This window comes from Bos grunniens, chromosome X (genome assembly GCF_055505025.1).
Source record: "Bos grunniens cultivar Pamir isolate PY7600 chromosome X, Bosgru_T2T1.0, whole genome shotgun sequence".
Classification (NCBI taxonomy): domain Eukaryota; kingdom Metazoa; phylum Chordata; class Mammalia; order Artiodactyla; family Bovidae; genus Bos; species Bos grunniens.
The window spans coordinates 36414694-36421847 of record NC_141194.1 but is presented as its reverse complement, the minus strand read 5'-3'; the positions used below and the strand labels follow the sequence as shown (position 1 = coordinate 36421847).

The window sequence follows — 7154 nt, the reverse complement described above, 5'->3', positions numbered from 1 at the left end:
CAGATCTTGAGCGGCCTGTGGACAGGGCATTGGTAGCTCAAGAGACTCCTGGATACCTGTTTTAAAACTTGAAAGGTTAAGGGTTTGCACGCATGTATCTACAAGGGGCCTTTATTTTTTTAGGAAGCAATTTATTGGAAGAACTGGCAACATTGAAAGATGGAAAACTTAAGTGAACTTTTTCTGCAAGGGCAATACTGTGGTCTGTATGGCAGGCAGGGTGACCTTGGGCAGTCTCCTGGGACTTGGTGCAAGTCCAGTCCAGGCTCAGTCCTTGTCGCCGTCACCCAGGATGAGCTTATCAAAGACATACTTTGCCAGGCTGCCTTCCAGGGACCCCTTGTTCCTCAGGATGCTGACATGGTCTCCCAGCTCCTTGATGAACTCCACCTGCTGGTCCCAGTGGTGGGTCTTCAGGAAGTAGCACAGGTGGGTGTTGCTGCTGTCAGTGGGCAGCTGGTGCAGGTTGAGCAGGCTCTGGTTGACACACTTCTCCAGGTGCAGGGTATCCTGCATGGCCTGGAGACCACTCTCCCACTCTTGGGTCTCAGAGTTTCTCATGTCCAGGAAGGAGAAGCTACCCCCACGCCGGTTCTGCAGCAACATCAGGCTCTTGGCAGTCTCGCTGTGCTCCTGGGAGCGGAGCAGGAAGAAGCAGGAGCAGCTCTGCAAGGCCACGTTGTGGTAATGGTGGTGCAGGGAGCAGGCCCTGGCCAGGCACTGGAAGGAGACATGGAGCTCCAGGGCAGCGTGGCTGTTGCACTCGTGGTGGTAGCCCTGGCACACCTGCGAGGCAACTGCAAACAGCATGGTGGGCGGCGGCAAGACCATCCGGAAGGCGTCTCAGATGAGGGAGGTGCAGCAAGGGCAGCAGCGGGTGCAGACATGCTGGCTGCCTTCTCGGAGCCTTCTTACGGAGACACATGACAGAGGACAGAGGTGGGTTCTGGGCCACAGGGCAGGTGGCTGGGTGTGGGCTCTGGGATGGACAGGAAATGGCAACCATTATGCACGGTGAGTGCCTGAGAAGATTCTGTAGATCAGTGCTTCTCAAACTTTACCTTGCACATGAATCACTAGGGATTCCATTCAAGTATAGATTCTGATTTACTTGGTCTGGGGTCCAGCTAGGAACCTGCATTTCTAGCAAACTCCCAAATGAAGCCAGTATTCTTGGTGTCAGGGAGATTACTTTGAGTAGCGGGAATTTAGAGCCCTCAGTATGGAATCCACTGGATGAGCAGATGGAGAGATGAGGAAGGGATGGGACAGTGAGAAGAGAGGACAGGTGTGGATCCTGTTGAGACAAGCAAGATGTGGAAGACTTTCCTCTCTATCGTGTAGCATCCCTTCCTCTCGACTTGGCAAGTTGTTGAGATTGTTTATCAGTCACTAAGGCATGTACAACTCTTTGCAACCACGTGGCCTGCAGCAGGATCAGCTTCCCTGTCCTTCACTATCTCCCGGTGTTTGCTCAAACTCATGTCCATTGAGTCAGTGATGCCATCCAACCGTCTCATCCTATGTCATCCCCTTCTCCTCCAGCCTTCAATCGTTCCCAGCATCAGAGTCTTTTCCAATGAGTCAGCTCTTCCCATCAGGTGACTGAAGTATTGGAGCTTCCACATCAGTCCTTCCAGTGAATATTCAGGACTGATTTCCTTTAGGATTGACTGGTTTGATCTCTCTCCTGTCCAAGCAATTCTCAAGAGTCTTCTCCAACACCACAATTTGAAAGTATGAATTCTTCAGCACTCAGCCTTCTTTATGGTTCAACTCTCACATCCATACATGACTACTGCAAAGACCATAGCTTTGACTATAGAGACCTGTACTACAGAGCAACCCACATAGCCCTGCATCACATAAGCTGCTTCCTGTACACAGACAGTGGGCAGCACTTGTTAATTAGATGAACTGGTTAAGTAGGCCTAGGTTGGTTAAATGAGCTCATGATACATTAGATACCATATAAACTACTTCAGTACCAAAGATATCTAACTAGAAAGCCTAGGTGGCCTGACCTTTGTGATCTCTCACTTAATCTTCCAGGACTCTGCTTATCTTCTTGTCCAATAGTTAGTTTATCCAGTCCTGTGAGTCCAGCACTCTCAAGAAGATGTTGGCTCTCCTATGTTTATTTTCAGTACTGTTATCTCACCTTGTTACTCAACCACCCTGGGGTTCACTCCCCCAAAACACAGTGAAACCAATCTACTGGCACAGGTTGTATAAGGGAGAGTACAGCCTTTGTTGCAGGCCAGGCAAAGAGAACCAGCAGCTCATGCTGAGAAGACCCCAGCTCTCCAGCTGCTTTCACCAGGCTTTTAACAACAGTGTGAGGCAAAGGGTCTCAGCATGCCTGATCACCTTGTGCTCAATTCTCTGATCCATTGATGGCGAGGTAACAGGGTGATGTTTTCAGGAATCTCAGTCATGAGCCTTCTGGTTTCAGCAGGTCTGGGTTATACATTCTTGTGGTCAGCATGTAGTTAACTCTTTCTACATGGTGGGGTTTTAGTAACTGCAAGACAACTCAAGGACGTATTTCAGAATATTATATAAAGCCCTTGAGAAGAAACTGAAGGTGTTTTAATGGCTAAACTATTATTTGTTCTTGGCTAAGTGTTTTCATTTGTTTCTGTACATTCTCACTTCTCTGATTAAATTTGCTGCAAGCTTTTTCAGGAACAAGAGGTGGGAGGGGCACACAGGGATCTAACCCCAGAAACGTGCTCAGAGCAGTGTTTGATTTCCACATGAGCTTCAGATTCAGTTTTCTGGCTGCCTGCAAGGCATTTCCACTTTCGAATCTAATAGGCATCTGAGACTTACATGACATGCCTTCCCACATCCTTTTGGTCTCCCGGTTAACATTCCCAGATTGATTAATAGAAATACTTTCAACCCAGATGATCAAGTGCAAAACCTGGAATGGAGATTATTTCTCACCATTTCCCATTTTTCTCCTCTGTCCCTTAAGCAAATCTTGTCTCCAAAATCCATCTGGAACATGTGAAGATCTCATTTCCTCAGTGACCACTCTACTTCCAGCCACCACTGTCTGTCTGCCCTGCTACCATGTCTCCTAATTTGTCTCCTAGCCTCAACTCACCATCACTCACCTACTTTCTTTAAAGGAGCCAAAATCACTGGCTTAATATTTGGGGAGTCTTATTTTATTTTTTATTCAGAAAGAAACATTTGACCTTAACCTTGACCACATATTTTTCAGCCCTTCTCCTGAGGTAGTTTGAGTTTTCTGGTATGATTACTTTAATGGAAGAAAGGGTACAATGGAAGGGGGAGAAATATGTGTGTATGTGTGAGAGAGAGAGAGAAAGAGAGTTGGACCATAAATTGCCGAGTGCCAAAGAAATTGATGCTTTTGAACTGTGGTGCTGGAGAAGACTCTTGACAGTCCCTTGGACTGCAAGAAGATCAAACCAGTCAATCCTAAAGGCAATCAACCCTGAATATTCAGTGGGAAGACTGAACTTGAAGCCCCAATACTTTGGCCACCTGATGTGAAGAGCTGACTCATTAGAAAAGATCCTGATGCTGGGAAAGATTGAAGGCAGGAGGAAAAGAGGGTGGCAGATGATGGGATTGTTAGCATCACCAACTCAATGGACATGAAGTTGAGCAATCTCTGGGAGATAGTGGAGGACAGGGAAACCTGGCATGCTGTGGTCCATGGTGTTGCAAAGCTGGACATGACTTACAGACTGAACAACATATATGATGGATGTTTTTAAGGGCAATATGTATGACTAGCATGGTGAGCTAGGATGTTACTCCTGTGTCTATAGGGAAGTCAGCCTATGGCTTAGTTACCAGTATCAGTGTTTTCCAGGGAGACACTGTTAAAGACGGACAGTACCATACCTGTTTAGGACCCCACATGCTACTCAGAAGCAATAGACTTCAACATTTGCATAATCTATTGAGCTAAAGGTTTTCAGGTAAAGTTGAAGACTCCTTTATTTTACTCCCTGTCTAATCTCCTTCACTTCTCACTAAGAGACAACCAGTATTTTGAATGCTGTACTATGGTGTGTGTGTGTGTGTGTGTACATATGTGTGTGTGTGTGTGTGTGTGTGTGTGTATATATATATATATATATATATAATTTTACCACATACAGGTACCCACATAGACTAGGTCCTCAGATGGCCCACCCCACCCTGTCCACCTACTTTGTTCATGGGGGTCCTGTGTTTTCCAGGATCTCAGGAACTCCTCCATCCCTCTGCAGAGATCCTGAGCTATATATGGACCAGACCTGGGTAGCCAAGACAGATTCCTGGATACCTGTTTTAAAGTTTAAAAGATGAGAGAGCTGCACACAAAAATCAAACAGAGACCTTTATTTATTGAGGAACCAAATAACTTTATGTGAAGAACTGGTAAAACTGCAAGAAAAAAACTAAGGTGAACTTATTCTGCAAGGGAAACACTGTGGTCTGCATGGCAGGCAGGGTGACCTTGGGCAGTCACCCGGGACTCGGGGGAAAGTCCAGTCCAGGCTCAGTCCTTGTCACTGGTGTCCAGGGTGAGCTTGTCAAAAGCGTACTCTGCCAGACCGCCTTCTGGCGCCCCCATCTTGCACACGTTGGTGAGATGGTCCGCCAGCTCCTTGATGAACTCGAGCTGCTGGTCCAAGTGGCGCGTCTCCAGGAAGTGGCACAGGTGGGCGTCGCTGCTCTCGGTGGCCAGGTGGTGCAGGTCGAGCAGGCTCTGGCTGACTCTCTTCTCCAGGTGCAGGGCATCCTGCGTGGCTTGGAGGCCGCTCTCCAGCTCTTGGGTCTCGGGCATCCTGGTGTCCAGGAAGGAGACGCGGCCCCCACGCTGGTTCTGCAGGAACATCAGGCTCTCGGCCGTCTCGCTGTTCTCCTGGGAGCGGAGCAGGAAGACGCGGGAGAAGTGCTCCAGGGCCATGTCGTGGTGGTGGTGCAGGGAGCAGACCCTGGCCAGGCACTGGAAGGAGGCATGGAACTCCAGGGTGGCGTGGCTGTTGGCCGCGGCCTCGCACTCGGGGCGGTAGTGGTAGCGCCCCTGCCAGGCCGCTGCGGGCAACATGGCGGGCAGTGGCAAGACCATCCGGAAGGCGTCTCGGATGAGGGAGGTGCGGCGAGGGCAGCAGCGGGATGGGCAGCAGCGGGTGCGGAGGTGCTGGCCGCCTCCTCGGAGCCTTCTCACGGTGACCCATGACGGCGGCCAGAGGCGGGCTCTGGGCCCCGGGGCAGGTGGCTGGGTGCGGGCTCTGGGATGGACAGGAAATGGTGACCGTTAGTGCAGGGTGAGCGCCTGGGCTTTGGGTCCCTTAAGGAAGAGGTCATCAGGTGGGCGGGGCCTGTGGGCGGGGCAAGAGCACTGAGTTCGTTCCATCAAAGCCTGGGTGAGGCACCAATGCTTTGACCTGAGCACCTGATGCTTAAATTTTTGCATTACTAATAATTTGAAAGAACTTTTCCTCGTTCTCTAATTCAGCATCCTCCAACATTTTTGAAACTTGGGACTGGTTTCCTGGAGGACAATTTTTCCCTTGGAGGGAGAGTATGTTTTCAGGATTATTCTCCTAAGGAGAGCACAACCTAGATCCCTCAGGTACACAGTTCACAGTAGGGTCTGTTCTCCTTTGAGAATCTAATATCACTGCTGTGACAGGAGGTAGCACCCAGGTGGTAATATGAACGATCAGGAGTGAGTGTCAATACAGGTGAAGCTTTATGTGCCCAACACTCACTTTCTGCCATGTGGAGCCGTTCCCACCAGAGTGTTCGGGAGACCTGCTCTGATTGTTTCCTTCTACATTACGTTTCTGTATTTGAAGGTTGAATGATATTCTCTTCAGTTTTCTGTATTATGTCTGTGAGTTTTCCTCCAGAAATAGTTTGTTTTGTTCATCATGATCTTTTCTTTTACTTCCCTCAATATCTTACAAACCTTTCTCGACTTAAACTTAGGAATAAAGGACTCATTTGATTTGCCTGGCTAATTAGCATGGATCAACTCTAGAGCTGGGATGTCCATTTCATGTACAGTCCCATTTGTATTGGAGGGCAGAGTGTGTCAGTTATTCAGTGACCTTCTCCTTTGGGGAATGCATGGCATGGAGAATTCAGGTACGCTAAGGACCCTCACTGTCACCCTTTGATACCTAAGTAGCTATGGAGTCATCCACGGTGTGAAACAGCATCTGGGCTGCTGTCTGTAGTGAGGGGTGAAAGGTAACTATGGAATGTGAAACTGATAGATCCAACACCAGGGGAGTTGGCTTGCTCCTTCCCCTGACCGCTTTTAGCCTTGCAGGCTAACTGAAGAAAACTGTCCAAAAAGCCTTTGGTTTTTGTACTGCCTCCAGGATGCAGAAGAAAGGGCCCCCACGTTTCCAAAAAATAAGCTTGAGCAGGCGCAAAATGTTAAACGTTTACATTGTTCTGTCCTCCGAGTGCGAGGAAAATGGTTACATTCAATTCTCAGGACTGAAACAAAGCTTTAGATAAATCACAAACGGGAGAAAGGCAAGAGGGGACACTCCAGCCATTTCTTTGAGTTAGCTCTTATGGAAACTGCACTGCCCTTCTATGTCATATTCCAGACCAGATCTCCAGGATCTGTAATGTTAATATTGATTGATTGATCTATTTATCCATCCATCCAGCTATCTATGCATCTATCTGCACCAAGTCTTAGTTGCAGCACGTGGGATCTTGGAGTTTTGGTGTGCCATGCAGGATCTTTAGTGACATGCAAACTCTTAGTTGCAGCATGTGGAATCTAGTTCTCTGAGCAAGAGTCGAACCCTGGCTGCCTGCATTGGGAGCTTGGAGTCTTAACCAGTGGACCACAAGGGTAGTCCCTAGGATCTGTAATACTAAACCCATACATTTTGAATTTCTTGTTACGGGTTTGAGTGAATAATTTGTGCTGAAGAATAAGCAAGAATCATAAAAAATGAGTTTGTACTTTGTGGCTAATTGCTTCTGGGTGTATGATGACATGGATATAAAATATTCTAATTATATAAATGTTGCAAGGGAAATCTGGGGGAAAAAAAAGCATTAGTGGACTATACTTTCCTTGCTCTTTGCCACTGCTGGACTGATTGGAATTTGAACTCTTTGAATATTGAAAACTGTAAATCTTC

General features: G+C 47.9%; 2 pseudogenes across 1 annotated transcript; both read right to left on the bottom strand.

Annotated features, from left to right (window-relative positions):
- Positions 1 to 267: 267 nt before the first annotated feature.
- LOC147340139 (ferritin heavy chain pseudogene) lies at positions 268 to 831 on the bottom strand (annotated as a pseudogene).
- Positions 832 to 4356: 3525 nt separating this feature from the next.
- LOC147340138 (ferritin heavy chain pseudogene) lies at positions 4357 to 7154 on the bottom strand (annotated as a pseudogene). Its single transcript, XR_015158964.1, has one exon. The product of XR_015158964.1 is annotated as a ferritin heavy chain pseudogene (transcript).